At 42.9% G+C, this 22,978-nt stretch overlaps 1 protein-coding gene and 1 long non-coding RNA gene across 10 annotated transcripts in view; both read left to right on the forward strand.

The window, feature by feature from the left end:
• ROBO2 (roundabout guidance receptor 2) overlaps positions 1-22,978 on the forward strand; it is an 888,662-nt gene that overhangs the window by 73,138 nt on the left and 792,546 nt on the right. The gene's annotated exons all lie outside the window — the stretch shown is intronic.
• Positions 4,018-9,198, forward strand: LOC115470739. Its single transcript, XR_003942233.1, has 3 exons — positions 4,018-4,029; positions 6,609-6,613; positions 9,037-9,198. It is a non-coding gene; the product is annotated as an uncharacterized LOC115470739 (long non-coding RNA).

The raw sequence follows: 22,978 nt of genomic DNA on the forward strand, positions 1-22,978 counted from the left end.
AATTGTTCTGTATTCTGTAAGTCATAGCAAAGACAAGCTTGTGAAATGGCATAGCAAAAATGTCGTGCCATTAGTGCTTACATAAACGTGTTGCCAGTGACACTGCCTGCATAGTGCTGAGGTGGTCTGTAAGGATGTTCAGTGACAGTGTTTGGATAGTGCCAAAATGGTCTGTAAGGGCAGTAACACTGTCTGGATGCTGAAAATAATAATACTTGGGGGGAGGGAGCACAGTTCATCCTCAAAGCAGAACTGGCATTACTGAACTTCTAATGCAAACTTACTTTTCCAGTTGGAGTTTTGCAAGACACATTCCGATAAAACTGGAATGGGTCGGATTTTGGTTTTGAGCTGTTGCACGCCACATGTATGGAAGAGAGAAGAGCAGGAGAGAGTCCTTGCAAGGACCCTGGTTTCCTGGGGAGCATGCTATAGTCTGCGGCAGCCCCTGGATATAGCAGCTGAATCCCTATGTGTTAAATATGTGACAGCAGCTTGATCTATCGACCAGTGGAAGATGTGGACTCTAGCCTAAATGAAAATTCATGAAAAATTGATGAAGTTCTCCATATTTTTTTTTCCTTTGCAAGGCCTTTCCTCGATGTGGTGCCAACGCAGTGCAATGAAATTAAATGTGGTGTTGAATACTTTTCCTGAGAAGGAGGGATGTGGTTCAAAGGTCATAGGTCATACAGAAAGGCCTGTCTTTTTTTTTCTGCCTTTTCTTACGGCCTGAATTGAAACATGAGGCTTTCTGTGTGGGATATCGCCTGTCTTGGGTATTGCAATGAAAAGCATAAATGTTCAGGAGGGACCGTTCCAGCTCTGTTGTAAAGAGAGCTGAATGTGAGATGTAATTCAATTTTGTGAAGCCAAACTAGATTGAATTCTGAGTGCACTGGTTGCATTTTGGCCTCCCATCTTTTGCCTTTACTAAGCTCATTTTGAGTAAGAAAAGGTCTTGCATTATGAAGGCTGCAATAGCGATCCTTATAACACTTACCTGACACGATGATCCTGATTGCTTTAAATCCAAGTCCAGCTGCTATTTTATTGGTATAAGTCAGAGAGGTGACAGAGTTTGGTAAGTGGGGTCGCAGGTGTTTTAGAAAGAAAGTCTAAACATAATTGTGAACTGCGGTCATGGTATCTGCTCTCACAGCTACTGGAATAGCTGAAGGAATGTGTTTTTTTTATATAGGACAGATCTGCCATAATTAGACTGGGTTCTCCTATTTTTGACTATGGGGGTTAGGTCAAAGGTTATTAATGCTAAGGTCCTCTTGAAAAATGTGTTTAGAAATCATTTTCTCTGAAGGTGTATAGTGTTTTTGCATTAGTACTGTTGAGAAATCTTGAATTGCTTTTAAGACATGCAGTATTCATTTCATATGCCTTGTCTGTAGTAATATATTTTCCTTCTAAAATCTGTGTGGTGCCTGTCAATGAGCAACAAATGTAATACAGCTATAATGTTCCTCCACCCAGGAATGGATCACCAATGTGGACAAGCTAGCACCTAGGGACCCCTCCCCCTTCTCAACCACAGGTGCCAAGTCAATAGGTGTACTATCCATCACACAAGGAACTCAATATGCATGCAACTGTTTTAAATGTATAAGTACGCATATAACATCAAGTTTCTGTTAATGTTTAGGGTATTGGCATGAGCATTAATCTCTTGTATTACTACTACTGCTACTCATTTCTATAGCTCTAATAGTTGTATGCAGCGCTGTATACATTGTATGCAGGTACTTTCTCTGTCCCTAGGGGGCTCACAATCTAAGGGGGTCTTTTACAAAGGCACACTCACGTTTTTAGCGCATGCTAAACTTTAGAGATGCCCATAGGTGTGTTCTGGCACTCTAACGTTTAGCATGCGCCTATTTTTAGTGCGCTCTAAATACGTGAGTGCGCCTTAGTAAAAGACCCCCTAAGTTTTTGTACCTGGGGCAATGGAGGGTTATGTGACTTATCCAGGGTCACAAGGAGCTGCAGTGGGAATCAAACCTAGGTTGTCAGGATCAAAGCCCACTGCACTAACCATTAGGCCACTGATATGCACTTATGCGTATATGTTATGACTGACTTTTATGTTTGGTTGTTTTCTTTCCTATCACCATGATGTATTTCCTTTCTTCCCTTTTATTGTATTCTCTTTTTTTAAATTTAATTTGTTAACTACTTTGACCTTGTTATTGTAAAAGCAGTATATCAAATAAAAATAAACATTAATAAATGGTAAATATTAGGCTTTGAAGAGAGTTTATAAATACATTTATCATGTTTCTGAAAAACACAGTCACCAGACTGTACAGGTAGGCTGCTACACAAAGCCCGCCTTGATAATGAGAATGGCTCCCACCCCAGAACTTTGGGCCCAGTTGGCCCATGCAAGGATCCCATCACTGCCTCTGCTCACTGAAGAGCTTGCACTAAGTATCTGAGTCAACAGACAGAAAATGAGTTGCCAAGGCCACAAAAAGCCCATGGCAGAGAGAGGATCTGAACCCCAATCTCCTGATTCGCAGTACATTATTATTTTTACACATTGGGGGTAATTCTATAAGGAACTGCCTAGATAGAGGTGCCAGGAACACTGATGAATGCTGGTATTCTAGTCATTTTACATGATATGTGAACACATATGGGTGGACCCGGATAAGCACAGGCTCATCTAGCAGTGGCACAGTTGTTCTGTGGCTGGCAGGGAGTCCCAAGCCCCGACAGCTGGAGACTCCCACCATCTTTCCCTCCCCTTCCCTAGGTAATCGAGAGGTCTCTTATCTCCACTCCCCCAACCCCTCTAGTGCCTTTGGTATCCTTCAATTCTTCACTGGCAGCAAGCAGTGACTCACACTGCAGTCCCGAGCCTTCCATCTGATGCGACTTCCTGTTTGCAGGATCAGGATGTCCGAGTGAAGGCTCGGGACTGGCATGAACAGCAGGTATGAGTTGCTGCTCGCTGCCAGTGAAGAACTAAAGGACTTAAAAGGTAACAAGGAGTTAGGGGAGTGGAGTTAAGAGACCCCCCCCCCCCACTCACTTGAGGGGGAGGGAGAGATGCCGGGGAAGGAGCAGGGTTATTGACCTTACCAACTTTGGGTTCAGGCCCACGCAAAATTGAGTGTCTAGGTATGCCTCTGACACATGCATGCAGAAATGAACATTTCCAGCTAAACGCTACTCTATGAGTACGTGCCAATATTCACTGGCTTGTACTTCGCAGGTGGGTGTTCACATGGGTGAAGTTTGAGTGGTTTTTGGGTTGGGTGCACATTTAGAAGCATAAATTATAAAATACTGTAATCTGTGTGTGTTCTTTAACAGTCTAGGCTGGTCTAGGCTCTATGGCTGGTGTGAGTGCGCCAACATATTTTTGACCTGTTATGCCAATATTCTATATAGAAAAGTAGGCACCTCTTTATAGAATTATCCTTATAGAGGGTATGAATGAATAGATAATGTGCTGATTAGGTGTTTATTTTATTAGAATAATGGCATATTCACATCTGTGTACATGTGTGTCTGCTAGAAATCCACCTAGTTTAGTTCAGTTCATTTGATATACCGCCCTTTGGCTTAATTAGAGCAGTGTACAATTATCCATCATTCAGATTGAAAAGAGCTCCATAAAATTTTCAAAGAAAAGAACAGAAGGAGAAATAGAGTAGAATTACATCTTCCAGTGCAGGTGCCAACGCAAGGCCCTCCTTAGAGGAACGTGCAGTTTTTAAAAGGGTCTTAAACCTGGGATACAATTATTCAGACTGGAGGTCTGTTGGGAGGGCATTCCATAGGGTGGAGATGGTACAGAAAAATGCTGAATGGGGGTCAACTCAAGGTGAGAGCAGTGTAGTGGGGGCAGAGCCAATCGAAGACTCTAGTTGAGGATCTAGATCGGAGGACTCTAGATGGGGTATAGGGAGAGATAAGGGTGGAAAGATAGGAGGGGATGCCTGAGGGTAAGGCCTTAAGTGCGAGAGTGAGAATCTTGAATTGAATCCAAAATGGGATAGGGAGCCAGTGATGAAAAGCCAACAAGGGAATGATGTGATCTGATCTGTGTGCACAGGAGAGTAAGTGCATGTTGTACAGGTGGACAGACACATAGGCAGAGTCTGAGCAGGATGTGGGTGGGGCTCATACTTAATCACATATCATATAGAATACTTTATATGCATATCAGCAGCACTTAGGCACAACATGCTAGCTCTATGGCTGGCGTTATTTGCTTGTGGCTAACTTATAGGTGCATATTTTCACTTACTGTAGCATTCTATAATGTAAGTGTTACATTCCTTTATAGATTAGGCTCCTATCAGGTGTCCTCTGGGAGCCTATGCGTTTGCCTGGCAGGTGATAGCAGTGCTAAAGGGCCATCTCAGCGGTTCATTATCCTTCTCAGTAGGCTGTTTGAGGGTAATTCAATAAGGAGCCACCTAGATATAGAAAGCAGGAACTTGAATAAATAGGGTATTCTAGTCATATGCACAAGTGGCCACTTACACACTAACCCCCGGATTCTGTATATGGCACCCGATTTTTGGGTGCACTTCCAAGATGCATATGCAACTTAATTGGCTAACGAGCTGTTAACCATCAATAATTCAATGCTGTCAACCAATCATTGATTGGCACAAAGTAGGATTTGCGCACACATCTGGCTGTGCGCTGTTTTATATTACGGGGCACCTAAACCCCATAGTGTGCAACCCAAAAGTGGGCGTGGCCATGGGAGGGGCATTAACGGGTTAAGAGTGCTCCAAAAAGTTGCACACACTGTTATAGAATAATTTTTTTGTTGTTGTTACATTTGTACCCTGCGCTTTCCCACTCATGGTAGGCTCAATGCGGCAATGGAGGGTTACGTGACTTGCCCAGAGTCACAAGGAGCTGCCTGTGCCTGAAGTGGGAATCGAACTCAGTTCCTCAGTGCCCCAGGACCAAAGTCCACCACCCTATCCACTAGGCCACTCCTAACCAAGCCCAACTTGGGCACCGATATTTATACCGGGTTTAAGCAGGTGTAAGTCTGGTGCTCAGAGTTCGGCACAGAAATTGGCGCTGAGCACTATTCTATAAAGACTGTGCACCGTGTATAGAATAGGGCTTAGTGTCGATCTTTTCTGGTGCCCATTATTGAGTACATTTATAGAATTCCCCCCCATAAAGACCTCAAGTAGCAGAAAAGTGCATGCCATGTTCTGTTGGTGTGCACTTTGCTGGTGGGTCTACATGGATAAATTCTAGTATTCTATAGTTTAGATATGTTCTGGCTAGCATCTAAATGCAGGTATTGCCACCAGCTATAGGGCTGATGTAAGTGATCATTGCATAAATGTAAGTGTATTTCTGCCTCTCGTGCTAGTATTCTATTAAAATAAAGTTGGTATCTACCTTTTTAATTGAATAGCCTTGAAAAATATACCTTCTCACCCTCCTATCCTTGGCCCCCTGTTATAGAATGACCATCTCTTTAATTTTACTGAGCAAATGGTAGCAGAACAGGCCTCTACTAAGCTTCTGTCCAATGCATTGCTTGGCAGTGGACTTCTACACTTTAGATGCACCTGGAAATAGGAAATTACTGTAAATTCTTTGAGAGTGATTTTCATTAATTTTTTCCATAAATACCAGCGTATGTTTCTAAAGGGTCATCCAGTGATGTGTGACGTGAAGTCATACTTTAGAATTAGATCCTGTAACTCTTCCAAAGAATACAGTTGATACATTCATAAGTGACTTGCAGTTGAAAGAGAGATCCTGACCTCTACTTTTTCTTTTAAGTCACAGCTGTGGCATAGGAGTGCTTTCTGTGCCTTCACTAATGATCATACTAACAGAATGAACAGATCACATGTAGGTAGCCCAAATGCATCCTGCCCAGTTAAATTATGCTGAGCAGGTCAGGCGCGGTTATTCAATGGCCCTTAACTTGACAGTAGCGCTAAATATCTGTTCTGACGGTTGTGGCACTCTGGTTAGTTCTGGGGTCCTGCAGTATTCTGCTGTATCCTTTGTTTCCATGCATTCTGACTTAAAAAGCATTAGAAGCATCATTGTGCCAACATCTCTTATTAGATGTTGGGGGCATAAAAAGAACAAACAGTATTTCCAAGAGGAGATACATAATACCAATAGGTGAAGGAAACGATGGGGCACTTTTCTAAACTGCATTAAGCACTTAGGGCTAGATTCTATATATGGTGCCTACAAAATTGGTGCTGAAAAATACCCGCATAAGCAGTATTCTGTAAGCCGCGCCCAGTTTTGTGCTGGAACGGGCTCGCACGGGCTCGCGAGAACCGTTTGTTTTTAAGAAATTTGGGAGCTGGTTGTTAAAGTAGTTCTCCTCATTGCCACTTTACAACTGGCTCCCAAAACGTGGTCTCGAACCTCCTCCTGAATTCTCTTTTACTTTGCTGGCGGGGATGCTGAGCCCCACCAGCCATGTAAATAGACTGCTGCTGCTTCCCACTCCTTGTTTCCAGCTCTGAGCAGCAGTCTGGGACTTCACGTGCATGCGTGGGATGTCCCAGCATGCTGCTCAGAGCCCGAAACAAGCAGTGGAGAGTGGTGGCAGTCTGTTTATTGGCTGCCAGCGAAGGTGTGCTTAGCATGCCTGCACGAGGGGGGGGGGAGAGAGGCATGCGTTGCTCCCCCCAATCCATCCCTGGCCCCCACAAATTGCAGGCTGGCTACACCCCAGAGAAAGAGAGAGCGAGAGTCCATTGTTAAAAATTTATAGAATAAACACTTAAGCAGAGAGGTTGTGCGTAAATTTATGTGTGCCATTTGCACCAACGAAAATGTGGTGCAAATGCCTGTGCTTAAATTTAAGCATGGAGCACCCATATTCTGTAATTATATGCGTAATTAAAAATCACGCTCCATTCCACCCAGAAACGCCCATGTCCCTCCCATTTCCATGCCCTTTTTTTTGGACCACGCATAGATTTTAGGTGTGGATCCTGTGTCTAAGTTTATGCGCGCTAGTACCAATTAAATCTAATTAGTGCCACTAATTGCTTGTTAAAAAGCCAATTACCGGCACTATTTGGCTCATTCTATTAAATTGTGCATGCAAATCAGGAACATACCTAAATTTGCATTTTTGATTTTTGGTGACCTTTATAGAATCAGAGGGTTATCACTCAGTTTACCCCGCATTAATTGTTAGTGCAGAGCCGCATTAAGGAGCTTTGTAGTATTTTCATAGCTAGTGTCCAAACAATCAGGTGCTAAGTGCTTTTTCTTGTCCAGGGCGTTGCATGGGTTTGGAGTGGATGTGGAAGTCAATTGCAGTTAAAGAACTGCACTTACCGTGCACTAAGGGGCCCTTTAGAAAGGCGCGGGAGGGCTAACAAGCGGGTAGCATGCACCAAATCAGCACTATAACCGGAGTAGCGCTGCACCCAGCGGTAATTCTGAGTTTGGCGCGTGCTGAATCTCACGTTAGAAAATATTTTTCTATTTTCTACTGCGGGGGGCGTTCCCAGCGGTAATCAGCAGCGTGATCACATTGGCACATGCTGCATGGTTATCATGCAGGTAGCGAGTGAGCCATCACTATGTGAATAACTGGTGGTAAGGGCTCAATCCATAGGCATGCTAGTTTTAATTTTTGTGCATGTCCATTTACTGGCCCATTAAAAAATGTCCTTTTTTCTAGGCCGCAGTAAAAAGTGGCCCAGCGCGTGCCCAAAAGACATGCCCGCACTACCATAGGTCACTTTTTCTCACGGCTTTGTAAAAGATCTCCTAACTGCCTAACACAGAGTTAATGCAGGACTACTTACTGCCTCCTAAATCGGAGCATTGGTGTAGCCACAGGTGGGCCTGGGTGGGCTGGGGCCCACCCACTTAAGGCTCAGGCCCACTCAACAGCAGCACATGTTTAGAGGTAACTGCTGGGGATCCCAAGTTCCGCCAGCTGAAGACTTCCCCCTGATGGTAATGCAAATGCTACTCTCTACAATACCGGAACCTGCACATGCTCAATTTTCAGTGCATGCCTGCCAAGGTGGAAAGAAGAATTTTCCCACCAGCTGAGATTTTTTTTGGGTGGTGAAGGAGGGGGAGAATACTTGGTGCCCACCCACTTCTTGCCTAGGCCCACCTAAAATCTGTTGTCTAGCTACGCCCCTGAATCGGAGGCACCAAGCACTTCCAGGCTGACCAGGAACAGGTATTGTCATGTTAGCACATGACCTGAAATGAAAAATAGCGGGGATGCCCTTCATAGGTGGCTAGTTAAATTTGCAGCTACCATACAGTAAAATCCCGCATTAATCTGTGGTAGGGGCCCTTTTACTAAAATGTGTTAAAATCTCCAGCTATCTTTTGTAACCCTTTTGTCTTCCTCACATTTAAACTAGCTAGGATTTCCTGTATTTAAAGAAAAAAAAAAGCATACACTTAAAATTTGGTCTAATTAAAGCACTTCAGAGACCCTATTTTCCTTCTTCTTTTTTTTTTAACAAGCAAAGAGGGTCCTGCCTTAGTCATTTCCCTGGACCGTTTTATGTTGTCTTCTGTCATACAGTAAACTTGTTTTGATTTTAGAAAATATTGTTTCTTGAATAAGACAATACCTAGCAGTCTGTTAGAATTGCCTCCTTTTTTAAATTTTTCTGCTCACCAACCTTGTTTTCTGCTTCCGTTTCTTCTATAGTCGAGAGATGGTTTGTGCGCTTGTGGTACACATATAAGAGGGAAAAATCTGATTGTTCCACCAGAGCATGTTTCTGTCACATGTCCAGGAGTTCTCCGTTGAGGTGACCTCTAGTATGATAAGCAATATTGTTAATGAGATCCAGTGACACTATGACCCTGACCCCCTCATGGCCCTTACTCCCTTCATCTATCTTCGTAGCCCCAAAGCTTGTGAGACAGTATATTAAAGCAGGATTAAATAAGTGTGAATAAACGAGTTCAAGAACTCTCTTGTACAGCTGCCAATGTTGCACAGTGGTGAAACAGGGTAGCACTCGCTTAGTGCACCATAAATACATTTACAAATGCATTCAGGGGTCCTTTTACTAACGTGCGCTGAAAAATGGTCTGCGCTGGTGTAGACACATGTATTGTATGCGCACAGGTCCGTTTTTCAGCACCCCTGCAAAAAAAGCCTTTTTTTTTGTTTGGCCGAAAATGGACGTGCGGGAAAATGAAAATTGGTGTGCGTCCATTTTGGGCCTGAGACCTTGCCACCACCCATTGACTTAGCAGTAAGGTCTCACTTGTTAACTGGGCAGCAATCGTCAGCTCATGTACAATGCCAATTACCACCCAGTTAGCGCCACATGCCGCAAAATTTTCTGGCACGTGTAGTGAATGCACGTAAAAAAATTAAATTACCGCCCTGACATGCGTAGGACATGCGTACGTTCCTACATGGCTTAGTAAAACGGCCCCTCAGTTTAGGTCTGTTTGAAACTTCTGTGCTTTCAGACTGTGGGCCAGATGCATCAACCAAATGATAAAAAATCTAAAACGTTAAAGTCCCTAACGAATTAAAAAAAAACGAAGGATGCACCAAAAAAAAAGTCGCACATGTTCGGTGCACAATGCATCAAACCTGTGTAATCCCCGTCGGTAATTGGCCCCTAACGCATGTGCAGAGCAGCCAAGCGTTATGCTGGCTGCTCTGCACATGCCACAAATGTCAAAAGTACCCCCCCAAAAAACCAAAACACAAACACGTTGCATGGATCGGGAGGGGGCAAAGGTGCTCATCAGGAGCGTCCTTCACAGACGGCCTTGCCCCAGTCCCCCCGCCCGAGTTCGCCGCTGCTCCCCGGTTCCCCCTGCTTCAAAACCAAAATAAAAATAAAAACTTTTAAGGTTGCCCCGGCCCCCCTCCCTTCCTCTCTTTCCCAGCCCCACCTCCCGACATACTCCGCCCCCTCTGCCCCCTCCTGGGGTCGTCGCCACCATTCCCCCCCTCCACCGGGCCCCCTCCTACCGGGCCCGTGCAGCGCCTCTTACCTCTGTGTGAAGGTGCTGCACAGGCAAGAAGAACAGCTCAGCTGATGCCTTCGCCCAGTCTTCGTTCGCGTCTCTCTCTCCTCCTGGGCCCGCCCCCGTCTGACGTAAATAACCTACGTAGGTTACTTATGTCAGACGGGGGCGGGCCCAGGAGGAGAGAGATGCGAACGAAGACTGGGTGAAGGCATCAGCTGAGCTGTTCTTCTTGCCTGTGCAGCGCCTTCACACAGAGGTGAGAGGCGCTGCATAGGACCGGTAGGAGGGGGGCCCGGTGGAGGGGGGGGGGAATGGCGGCGACGACCCCAGGAGGGGGCAGGGGGGCGGGGCACAGGGCGGAGGATTCGGGAGGTGGAGCTGTGGGGAGAGAAGTAGAGAGGAAGGGAGGCGGAGCCGGGGCTGCTAAAGTTATGATTTGTGTTTTGATTTTTTATTTATAATGCAGGGGGAACCGGGGAGCAGCGGCGACCTCGGGCGGGGCCGGGGGGGCAAGGCTGTCCATACAGGATGCTCCTGATGAGCGCCTTTGCCCCCTCCCGATCCTTTTTTGATGTTTGTTTCATTTTTATTTTAGGCAGAGGGAAGCAGGGAGCTCACTTTTCTTTTTAAATATGATTTTTATGGTACAGGGGCCAGCGGGGAGATGACAGCTCAGGCCTTAACGACAGGTCTCAGCTCATGTTAAATTTCAGACGGTAGATGATTTGTTGCAATCATCGGTATGGTTAGTGCATTCTGAATTGTCCACATTTCAATGGTAGTTTCTCGTTTGCATTCTGTTTTCCTTAGCTGCTAGCTTCCTCAGGAAAATGGCCTTTGATGCATGCTATGGTTTGTTAAGGGTCAGTAAAGGGTCCTTAAAAGGGTCATTAAGGTTTAGTGCATCTGGGCCTGTATCCTTAGACTTGATTTTTCAGCCACTGTGTAGGGTACAGCTGCTGTCCTGCTCTTACCCTCAGATTCCACACTTGCAGCCACCACATTCAGTAACAACTTTGGGACAAGGATAATTTGACTATTTTTGCCTACTAAAGACCTTCATAGAAATGTGCATCAGTTAAAAAAAATGGTTTCTTTTTCTTCTGATTTTTGATGATTTCCAGATTTTTTTTTCAATACATTTTGCATATTTGTTTTAATAGCAAATGTTGAATGCATGCTGGGTAGCATTTACATGCACTAGAAGACTCAGCATCAAATCCATAGGTTAATGCACATTAAGGGGCCCTTTAATTAAAGTGCATTAATCACATAGAGGGTCTTTTACTAAGCCATGGTAGCGTTTTTAGCTCACGGTAGAAATCAGCTGGCGGTAAACACTGAGATGCCCATGATATTCCTACGGGCATCTTGGCATTTACTGCCAGCTGATTTCTACTGCGAGCTAAAAATGCACTGTGGCTTAGTAAAAGACTCCCTTAGCAGTGACGATCCTAGGTCGGCTGCCACCCGGGGCGGATCACCGATGCGCACCCCCCCCCTAGGTGCAGCACGACCCCCCTCCTGATGCAATGACATCCCCCCCAACGCATCAACCCCCCCCCCCCGGGTGCATTCTTGGCTGCTGGGAGCAGCCGCGCAGCTCTCGGCTCCGCTGGGTCCCTGCTCCCTCTGCCCCGGAATAGGAAGTAACCTGTTCCGGGGCAGAGGGAGCAGGGAACCAGCGGAGCCGACAGGCGCACGGCTGCTCTCTGCACCCCTCCAGCGGCGTGCACCCAGGGCGCCCCGCCCTTGGTACGCCGCTGCCCCTTAGGACCAGATTCAGAAAGTGGCACTTAAAATTAGGTGCTGGGAAAAATCTGCATCAAGTGCTATTCTATAAAGAGTGTTCTGGGCCAAGCGCTTTTTGAGGTACAAATCCTGGTACTGAAGTTGGGCACGGCTTAAATGTTTGAAACGCCTCTGACCCACCCATGTCCCCTTTCGAGTTGCGTGCTAGACATTTTGGAGGAGATTCTATATATGGCACCTAAAAAATCAGTGCTGAAATCAGTGCCAACTAAGCGTATTCTATAATCAAATACGCTTAGTTGATATTTCAGCGCCAATATCTGCACTTGCCCACACTACCGCAGCCCATTTTTTGGAGTGCCTTTGTAAAAGGGCCCCTAAACCTTTTAAGGTATACTAATGGATGCAATCCCCAGATCCTCTTGTTTTTAGTAGAGATTTTTGGCGCTATGCAGGTGCAGACTAGTCGGTGTGATCTTTCTATGAAAGAAAGTTGCTCTGTGTAATTGACTGCATAACTGTATCGATTTCCTGGATATGAATATTTTTTAATAACATGCTCTACAAATGTTCTTATTGTTGGGGACCTTTCTTGTTTTTCAGACAGTGGCCCTTTAGGGTGAAATCAACTTGCCTTCAGTGTATAATTTTGTTTCTTATGATGATTTCACATTAGCTTAAAATATTGTGCTTTTAAAGACACATTCAACATGTTTACTTGGCCTAAAAGTGGAAACAGCAATGAAGTAAAAGGATCTTGTAGAAGTAAATCTAGTTATTATAGCTCAGTTTCAGAGACCTCTCTCTCTTAATTAGAACTTTGTTTTCTTCTCTCATTTCCTTTGTGAGTCTGTTTATCCACATAAGATGCCAAGATAAGGTATGCTGTTACTTTCCTGCTCATGGCACTTGCTCTGGCGGTGTCTGTCCTTGCTTTTGACAGGACCTTCTGTTTCCCCACAGAGTCACTTTGATAAGTTGATCAGACTCTGATTAAACATATTTATTTAGTTCAGTGAGGGTCAGAGCTATTGCAGCAGATAGAAGACTACTGATGGATTATCAGTCCATGCCCTTGACATCTTGCCCTTACATAGTCCATCATGGGAAAATTCATAGCCCGTTTCTCTGACCAATAATGTGCTTAACCACCTGTATGATCACACGTGCCTGTGGTCGATGGTAATTTGAGTTATTCAATCACACAGAGTACAATGTTCAGCTGGCATTGGTCAGTGTTTTTTAAAACGCCAGCCGCCACTGGCTGAATTGTGCCCATATTCAATGGCAGTACCTGGTTAGCTGCCCAGTTAACTTACGACAGTCTTTTTTGCTGTTTTAAGGTAATACATGGAAATAAAAATAAAATAAGATGATACCTTTTTTCTTGGACTAATTTAATACATTTTGGATTCGTTTTTGAAGGTAGCCCTTCTTCTTCAGATCAGAAATAAGCAAATGTTGACAAATATCAGAATATATATAACTGAAACACAAAAGCATTCCAATGACAGTGTCACAGGAAGAGGGTGGGTTAGGTGAGGAACAGGGAGAGCTGTGTGGATGAGAGACAGGGAGAGATGGCTGGCTGATAAGAGGTTGACAAAGAATCTAATTTTATTTTCTCTGTTTTGTTTTATGTCTATTTATTACCTTTAAACGTGGACTAACCTGGCTACCACAGCACTTTGCAGTTCTAAGTTAACTAGACAGTTTTCCTTGTACTTCTGCTAAATATTGGGAGTGCCTGGGCAACTCCAAGCTGCCCCCCTAGGCTGTCACAGCACTAATTGGTTAGTGCCACAGTGCTCTCCCTGGATTTTTATCTGTTTATGTGCCATGGAAAATCCAGGATCTCATGGTCAGTGGGAGATAACAGGGTAGAAGGCTCTCCTACCCAGTTATCTCAAGATGAATGTCGGCCCCATAATAGTCTTATTAAGGAAGCATATAATTAATGTAAACCATGTTGGTTGTACCACAGAAAGGCAGCATATGAAATCCATAATCCTCCCCCCAAACTGAACCATGTAGGTTAGATTTTTGCTAATATTGGTTTTAGCAATTCGTTAAGGACTACTGTTTGTGGTACGCATGTAAATAAACAGGGGCTAGATTTACTAAAAGGCTCTACTGTGTTATGGTAGGCCCTATTTTATGCAGTGAGGCTTATTAAAACACAGGTTCACAGCCATTTTTTTCTTTGTCCTCCTCCATCAAAGGAATTCCTCTGGTGGTGCAGGATGTTATTAGCTCCCTTGGTGTCAAGTTTGACTCTATCCTTCCTTTTCATTAGCAAATCAATGTGGTAGTTCAGTCATCATTTGGTTTGCTTCCCAGAATTAGAGCTGTTAAGGCTTGGCTTTCAACAGTGGGTTAAAAACGTTGCTTCTTTCACTGGTGATGACAAAGATGATCAATGTAACTCCCTTTTATAATAGTCTTACCACTTTTCATCATGTAAATACTTATTTCAAAACAGGATGGTAAGATTGTTATCAAGAGCACATAAATATGACTGTTTTTCCACTGCTTGCTGCACAGCATTGGCATCCACTTTCTGCTTGAATCAGGTTTAGAATTTGTATTTCAGCCTTTTTTGCTGTCTGTGGGGATCCACCAACCATCTGATCCTTTATGTGCTGTCCCATATTTTATGCTCTTTCCAAGCCATTTTGATTACTTTGCCTTCTCCAACTCGCACCTATCCGAAGATCTCTTGGCACTCTTCATTCTCCTAGGGGCCCTTTTACTAAGCTGTGTAGGTGCCTACGTGCGCCCAACATGTGCCAATTCAGAACTACTGTCCAGCTACCGTGTGTCCTAGGCTGTAATTTCATTTTTTATGTGCGTCCAGTATGCGCACCGTAAAATTACCGGCACACGGAGCTAACCGGGCAATAATCAGCAGTGTATGCATGCAGATGGTTATTGTCCGGTTATCATGGGAGACCTTACCACTAAGTCAGTGGTTGGCAGTGAGGTCTCAGGTCCAAAATGGATGTGCCTACCCTCCACCTACCCTCCTCTCCTCCTTCCTGTACACATTAATTGATTTGATTTGCTTACTTTATTTTTTGTCTATTAGATTGTAAGCTCTTTGAGCAGGGACTGTCTTTCTTCTATGTTTGTGCAGCGCTGCGTACGCCTTGTAGCGCTACAGAAATGCTAAATAGTAGTAGTAGTAGTAGTAATAATCAGCAGTGTATGCATGCAGATGGTTATTGTCCGGTTAACATGGGAGACCTTACCACTAAGTCAGTGGGTGGCAGTGAGGTCTCAGGTCCAAAATGGATGCGCACCAATTTTTATTTTGCTTCATGTCCATTTTCGGCAAAAAAAAGAGACCTTTTTGCAGGTGCGCTGAAAATGGACCTGCGCACATGCAATCCATGTGTCTACACCAACGCAGGCCATTTTTCAGTGCACCTTAGTAAAAGGACCCCTTACTTAGCTCCAGAAAGCGCTGAAAACCTGTTGTTTTAGCAATTCTTTAGGCAATGTTAGGAGGCTCATGAACTGATAGGCAAATCTCTGGTTGTATTGTTTTGTCTTTCGATTTTATTGTTTCCTGTATCTTTTTATTCGTTTTATGAAATTTTAGTCTGACTTAATATGCTTTTGCTTGAGGGGCAATCAATCAAACTTTTATTATTTTAATTAATGAACAGCATTAGCTGAAGTGCCCTTCAGTAAATCTAGCAATAAAGGCTCTCCCCTGATATCATGGATTTTGCACTTGACGGTAGAAATTGATAGCCAAGGCAGGGTTAACCTTTTCAGGTCTGCATGCTATGGACCTTATTTTAGAAGCTCTATTCATGGGTACATCCTTATGGCCAGCTGTATAGTCTGATCATGCTTCGGGTGGGACTAGGTAGTGGCCAAATATGGCTGCCCAACTCTGGTTTCAGAAGGGGAAGGGATGTCTATGTCCAAAAGGATGGATGTTGGCATTTAGAGCTAGTACCTGACTCCTCCAGGTTACAGAAAGGTGCTCTAATTGAGCAGCTCTCCACTGGCGGGATTAAGGCACAGCACCTTCTTAATCCCCTCAGTGATTGCTGCTGGGTCTCCTCTTACTGTTACCTCACTGATAAGGAGAACCTTCTCAATTCTATAAAAATAGTGGGTAGCATAAGCATTTACCTGGTAGAGATGCTCTATGCAGGGAGAATTTTTATTTCTAGAATTGTAGAATAAGTTTTAAAGTTAGACTAATTTTCTTATAGAAATTGTAAATTTATCTGATTTTAAGGTTGCATATTATCCAGTATGAGTAATTTTCAAAACAATTTCTGCGTGTAAAGATGTGCTTTATGAATGCAAAGGGGCTGTTATTAATTTGGCCACTTGATATGTAAGCAAACTTACATATTAAGTGGCCAATTAACCCTCATAAAATCAGTTAGCTTAGCAGGGTTTAAAAAGGTTTGAATAATTTCCAAAAAGAAAAGTCCATAAGCCATTATTAAGACGGACTTGGGAAAATCCACTGCTTATTTCTAGGATAAGCAGCATAAAATCTGTTTTGCTGTTCTGGGATCTTGCCAGGTACTTGTGACCTGGATTGGCCACTGTTGGAAACAGGATACTTGGCCTGATGGACCTTTGGTCTGTCCCGGTATGGCAATGCTTCTTATGTAATTTATGCATATACAACCTGTACATGTATAAGTTTATCCAGACAGAGGAGAGGCATTCCCAGGGTTACACAACATGCCATTAGTGTATGAATTAGCATTCACAAACCGTCATGCCACTACGGTTCATGTTAGCATTCTTCTCGGCAGCAGTTAATGCACACTAATTTCCACATTAACACACTTTAGGAAAAGGACTCCCTAGATTTGAAAATACATATGGGAGTAAAATATAGTAACTTGGAAAAGTTGTGTATGTGTGTCAGTATATGCATATATATTCCCTTGGGTAATTTTCAAAGTGAGAATATACATTTTCTTTCACTTTGAAAATGTGCCAACATGCCCACACGGAAAATTATATATATAGGGACTGATATTCAACCTTTTCTGTACAACGGTGTTGAATTTCCAGGTTTCCAGAGCTGGCTAATATGTAGCCAGTTCAGTGCTTAACCAGCTATGGGTTACCGCATAAAGATAGGACTGACTTGTATGCGGACCTGTTTATACGGTTAACCTGGCCAGTTAAGTGCCGCTGAAAATTAACGGTTAGCCCCAAACAGACAGTTTAATCAGCCAGGAGCCATTTCTGACTGATTAATTCACTCTGAATATTGACCCCATACTTTTAATGCATGCATAGTTACAAAATTATCCCTTTATATATCCTTCTTTTTTAGTTCATTATAAGAGGATTCGTTAGCTCTTTTCAAAATCTCTTGGTTTTTGTCAACTTTTGGGGTCTTTTGAGCACACCCACTGAGTTTATGGTTTCATGGATATCTATGGCCAGAGGCAGGGTGAGAGTTATGGTTTGTCAGAATGTGTTAACTATGTGTAATGATCTTTCACTTGTACTATGCAGGACATTAACTTTGGCTAGAGTTACTTTAGTGGAGAGGAAAGCCAATAAGAAATGAGAATTTTAACAGCTGCACAATGCAGCGTAATATGAGTGTACTGTCTCGTCTTTCTCATTAAGATATGTCAGAAACTATTTGAAAGTGATATGTCTGAAATACCTTGAGACTTTATAATGAGCAGTTATGAAAGTAACTGAAAACCAGCCTTCAGTATCTTACATCACACCTCAGGCTAGGTATTTGTTGCTGAACTGTTGTTGGACTATTAAAACATGTGAAATGAAAGTCATTTACATTCACGGCCATTCGTACTGGGTGAAGTGTAGAGAGAGAGAGAGAGTCTGTTTAGCTGAAAACCTTTATTTCAGTCCCTTGTGCAGTTTATGCTAAGCATTCTGTTTCATTAGGGCAAGTGTGTGTTTGAATTTACCCGTCACACACTAATCAGAATAAAACAATTGCGTAGCTTGAGCGTTTGGCTCATTTTTGAATCGTAGACCCCCTTAACCCTTGTGGGCTGGCTATAAACAGAGAAGTAGACACCCTGCTAGTGTTTTGTTCTTTTCCACCGTTCTCAGCCTTATTAGCTGTTGAGATGATAGGGGTTTTCACTCTTGGTTTCATGACAAATGCAGACACTGCTGGTGGTGGCCTCCTTTGGTGACCTAAAGAACTTGCTTCCGCAAAACTGCATTACTCTCCTATTAGAGCTGATTGGTGGGGAAGTGGCAGCAGAAAATCAAGAGCTGTATCAAGACTTTAAACAGTGCCAAGCTTTGGTGGTGTGAGGAATAAATGGGCTCATTTGTACAACTGGCTAGTTTTAAAAGCAATCCAGCCAGTTGATTGTTATGAGGCCTCATGGGAGCTTCTTTTAACATTTCTTTCTAAGAAAAGTATGTTAAATTCATGACACTAGATGAACATTAATTTTAAATGTATTGCCACATTCTTTTGAGGGGAAAATGAGCACTATGTGGAACAAAAATCTTAATCTGAGCCTTATCACTAGTCTTTTGTCTTACAACTTTATTACTATACCAAGTAGGGTTGATTAATCTTTGCTAGTACAGTCTCTTTGGGAATTTTTGCTTGATGATCACTTTTTTAGGGCGATGCACTGAAAGTTAAGCTAAAATAATTGGGGTGATGTTCAGCCTAAGACAATAAACGTTTTGTAAGCTACTTCCAGCCACGGGCTGCCGTAACTCTAGATATTCAATGCTTCACCATGCGCAGCCCCTGGCAATTAATACTGGGTATGTACGTTGACTCAGAAGTTAACTGGATACCAGACCATATTTAGACTGGTACCCAATTAGCTCAGCACATTACTATTGAATAGGTTCTATTAGAAATAATGAGAACTGTGGTAAGAAAATGTGCGTTAAAGTGAAATAGCGGGAGTCTGTCCACTGTGATTTGCAATGGGTTAGAACAGGGTTGGGGAACCTTGTAGTTCTGAAGATGACAAGACCTTCAGGGAGCTGCATTAGTTGAGTGACCCTTCTGAACCCCATTGACTCCCTCTTCAAAGTACTCCAACACATAAATCTCCTTTTCCTCTTTTTGTCTGTGCTTCACTTCACAGACAATTTCACTACCCAATCTCTTTCCCCATAAGGGCAGTCTTGTCTGTGCAACCCCGTCAGAGCACCCTTTCCTCCTCTTCACTGTCAACAGGATACCCTCTTATGCTTTATTCTATTCGGGGTACTCTGTCCCTCCTTAGGCAACTTATTTTCCCATTGGAGCAATCTATCCCTTTCCCCACACACTGGTAGCATCCACTGCTCTCCCATTACCACCATCCACCATAGCTGCTGTGACCCTCGAAGCAGCATTCCTTCATCTCTCCTAACAGCAAATATGAATGAATCTGTCAACTTCCTCTGACTCCTCCTTACCGCACTGGAGGTTTTAAGTAGGGCAGGTGTGATCTCAGACTACTCTTGCTCTGCCGCCTCTGTTTTTCATGATGCACAGATGGTTTAGGTGGAACATTACTACTACTACTATTTAGCATTTCTATAGCGCTACAAGGCATACTCAGCGCTGCACAAACATAGAAGAAAGACAGTCCCTGCTCAAAGAGCTTACAATCTAATAGACAAAAAATAAAGTAAGCAAATCAAATCAATTAATGTGTACAGGAAGGAGGAGGGTAGGTGGAGGCGAGTGGTTACGAGTCAAAAGCAATGTTCAAGAGGTGGGCTTTCAGGCTAGATTTAAAGGTGGCCAAGGATGGGGCAAGACGTAGGGGCTCAGGAAGTTTATTTCAGGCCCATTTAAACTCGCAGTTGGAATAAGAAGGGATCCAAGATATTGGAGGGTTGAGAGGGCCATTTATCTTTGCCCACTGGGGCACTGCAAAGAAAGTAGTGAACATTGTTGTATCAGTGGCAAAAGTTCCTTACCAGTAATTCCTTTCCATTCTGCTTGGCTGCAAGCACAGGATGTCACGGGCTGGATGGAAAAGTCATATAATATCCCGGGGGTACACATGAAAATTGTTTTCCCTGGTCCTCTCTCTATGTGTTCAGTACATTTACTCCTGCCTGCAGGGACATGTTCTTTGACTGGTAAGGAAGGAATCTCTCTTCAAGCCTCAAAGTACAAAGGAGCAAATAAAATCCTCTGTCTTCTCACATACCTTCTCTAAAAATTCAAGGGAGATTTATTCACAAGTCATGCCTTTAAGATACTGCCCCAAAGTTTGGGCCAACTGATGTAAACTCTATCTACTGTAAATTCAAATAATATCTATGCTGCCACCTAGGTGTGAAACGGGTCATGGATTTGATACACTGCCTTTCTGTGTACAACCACAGCGATTTATGTGTATTATATGTAGGTACTTTTTCTGTCCCTACTGGGCTCACAATCTGTTTTTTGTACATGGTACAATGGAGGGTTAAGTGACTTGCAGCATAGAAAGAAGTTCAAAACTCCACAATGGAAGGACCACAATCAAACCAAAGGGTGCAGTCAAAAATGCACAAAAAGAGAATGTCTGGCAGGGACAGTCCAGACTTGATTCTTGAGAGGCTTCAGGAGCAGCTGTGTCTGCATCAGGCACCAGTAGATGACTCCTGATGCAGGCTGCTAAGCCGAAACACGGCACCCATGTTGGGTCCTCGGATCCAATGCATAAAGATTGAACATTTTTTTAGTGCATTTTTGATGCCACCATTTGGTAGATTTTTGGGTTAAGTGACTTGCCCAGAGTCACAAGTCCTATAGAATTAGGGAGAGCCATTTCAACCATCCAAGAGGGGGTGCTACAATAGAATGGTTTTGCATCCCCACTACCCTAAGGATGGTAGGATCCCTATGCCAGGAGCATACTGGGTTTATGAGGGTCCCAAAAGATACGTGACTTTTTTTTTTTTTTTGCATAAACTAAATACATCTTGATAGGCTGTACTACACTTAGGGCTGATCCTAGTGGTTTGAATTTGAAATGAATGAAAATGTATTCTCTATTAACATCAAGATTCCTTAAGGAGATGCATTTTTTTTAACAAGGTATTCAAAATAGATGATGGTTGGTATGGATAGCATTCTCTTGTTTTTCCATGAAGGAAATTTTTGCCTTTAGTTAGCCTATTTAAGGTCTGTAACACACATTATTTTTAATTATATAGAACACTGTGTAATGTTTATGCCATGAATAGGCTTCATGTGTCTCAAAGTAGGGTAGGAAAGGTTGTTTTGTGCTAAAGAGGTAAAGGTTCTGACAGCACTGCCCTAGAATGCCACAAACAGAAATTCATATTATTTATGCAACTCCCATTCACTGCATACATTTGACCCCTAACTGACAGAGTAAATGAAAGTCCTTTCTCAACATAATTCAATCAGTTCAAAAATATTGTGCTAATAAAGTTATGCATTCTAATTGAAAGATTTATGGCAATCCATTTAGTTGTTACTGGGTTATTTGTGACAGACAGATGCAGAGTAACCAGATTAGAGGCAGCCTTTGTGATGACTTGTGGTTACTGAGGGGAATGACGCTTCAAACCGTTGTCACAGTCCACTCTCTGAAATCAGGTAGAATGTGATTTAAAGGATGAATACATTGTAGTTATAGTGAGGTCTACCTCTGCTTTCCAGATGTTCCTTCATGGTAAACTGCAGAGTTGTCTGGTGGTGGTGGGGGGGGGGGGGGGGGGGGGGGGAAGGGTGGAGGTGAAGGAGAAGCAAGGGGAGGGTGGATGGAGATAGCCTGATCCCTAATTGGTTTACTTTAATATCTAAAATCAGATTTGCAGGTTCTTTGTGAAGTAGCTACTCAGTAACTAATAGTGGATTATACTAGATGATTCATCTTGTGCTGATAGTTTTCGGCTCAGACACCTTTTGTTTGTCTTAAGACGCTAAGTCGGATAAGGGTCATGAGATTTATCAACTTCAGTGTAGTTTCAGGAGGTCTATCATGAACCTGAACTGTGATCCCAGGGCTGGTAAAAGAAAAATACTTGAAGAATCAAGCTAAAAAAAAATAAATTCAATATTTAAACATTTTAATTGAAAGAGATTTCAAGGGTGATGTCAGAGATTGAATGCACTGGGTCTCAGCTCATTGCAAGCCTATTGAAGTATCAGTGTTTTATCGATACCTAGGGTATGTTTGTGAGTCATTTGTAGAGCAAAGGAAGCATTAAGAAGAAGAATGAAATGAGGCAGAATGTGTATCATCACAGACACCAGCAGCAAAATGGACCTCTCTCCGTGCTAGCTGGAATATAAATTAGTGTTGGCAAAAGTTTGAAAATGGTAAGATTTTATTTGTGGCATTTTGATTGCAATTTTATGATCTAATTACCTTCCATAACCAGCATGATTAAAGAACAAATGAACACCCAGCACAACCACTAATCCTTGAAAATGACTCTTCCTAATGATCCAGTGTTCTTTTTCTTCTTTGTTTGTGTGTCTTTTCAGACCCACAATGATTTCTTGTCTGCAATTATCAGACCTGCTTCAAATGAAATGGCTGCAATATACCTAATGCCATTGAAAAGTGGATTTTTTTTTTGTTAAAAATGGAAATTAATTAATAAAAAGGCACCATTGTTCCAGAGCTGGCGCCCCTAGTTTAATTGAGGTCCTGTCCTGTACAATTCTGCAAATGTGGATTAAAGTAATTTTGTGTCAGAATTCTTTTCTTGGCTTCCTGCAGATAAGGGGTCTCATGATTTATGGCTGGAATGCAATCTTAGAACGCAATGGGACTGAATGCTGATTTTTAATAACACCATCATATTGCATGTTGTAAGATATATTGCTGCTTTAATGTCATTGAGTCTGGTGATAGAGTATCCCAATGGCCTTTTGTGATTATTGACTGATAAGCAATCAAATGATCCAAGGTTCAGTGGCAAATGATATTTTCACCCCCACCCCCATTAGCAATGGCCCTTTTCCTGTAATGTGTCAATCTGTAACCGTTTCAAATTTATCATCACAGTAAACGTGTTACTTACCACTGTCAGAGGTGAGCATTTTGTCAGAACTGTTTCTGGATTGTGAAGGTTTACTAGGCAATTCTGTAAATTGGCACCTCAGTCTATATGCCTCAATATGGTCTGCTTAGTGCCAATTCTGTAATGGCATTTTGGCACCAAGATTCCTTTAAATAATACTAGCGTAAGTTGGCATTGGCATGCGGCCCTCTTGTGCCATGTCAACGGCAAGTGTAGATTGGCACATCTAGGTGCATCAAGTGATGTGCATAAT

This window comes from Microcaecilia unicolor, chromosome 5, assembly GCF_901765095.1.
Source record: "Microcaecilia unicolor chromosome 5, aMicUni1.1, whole genome shotgun sequence".
In the NCBI taxonomy this organism is placed as follows: domain Eukaryota; kingdom Metazoa; phylum Chordata; class Amphibia; order Gymnophiona; family Siphonopidae; genus Microcaecilia; species Microcaecilia unicolor.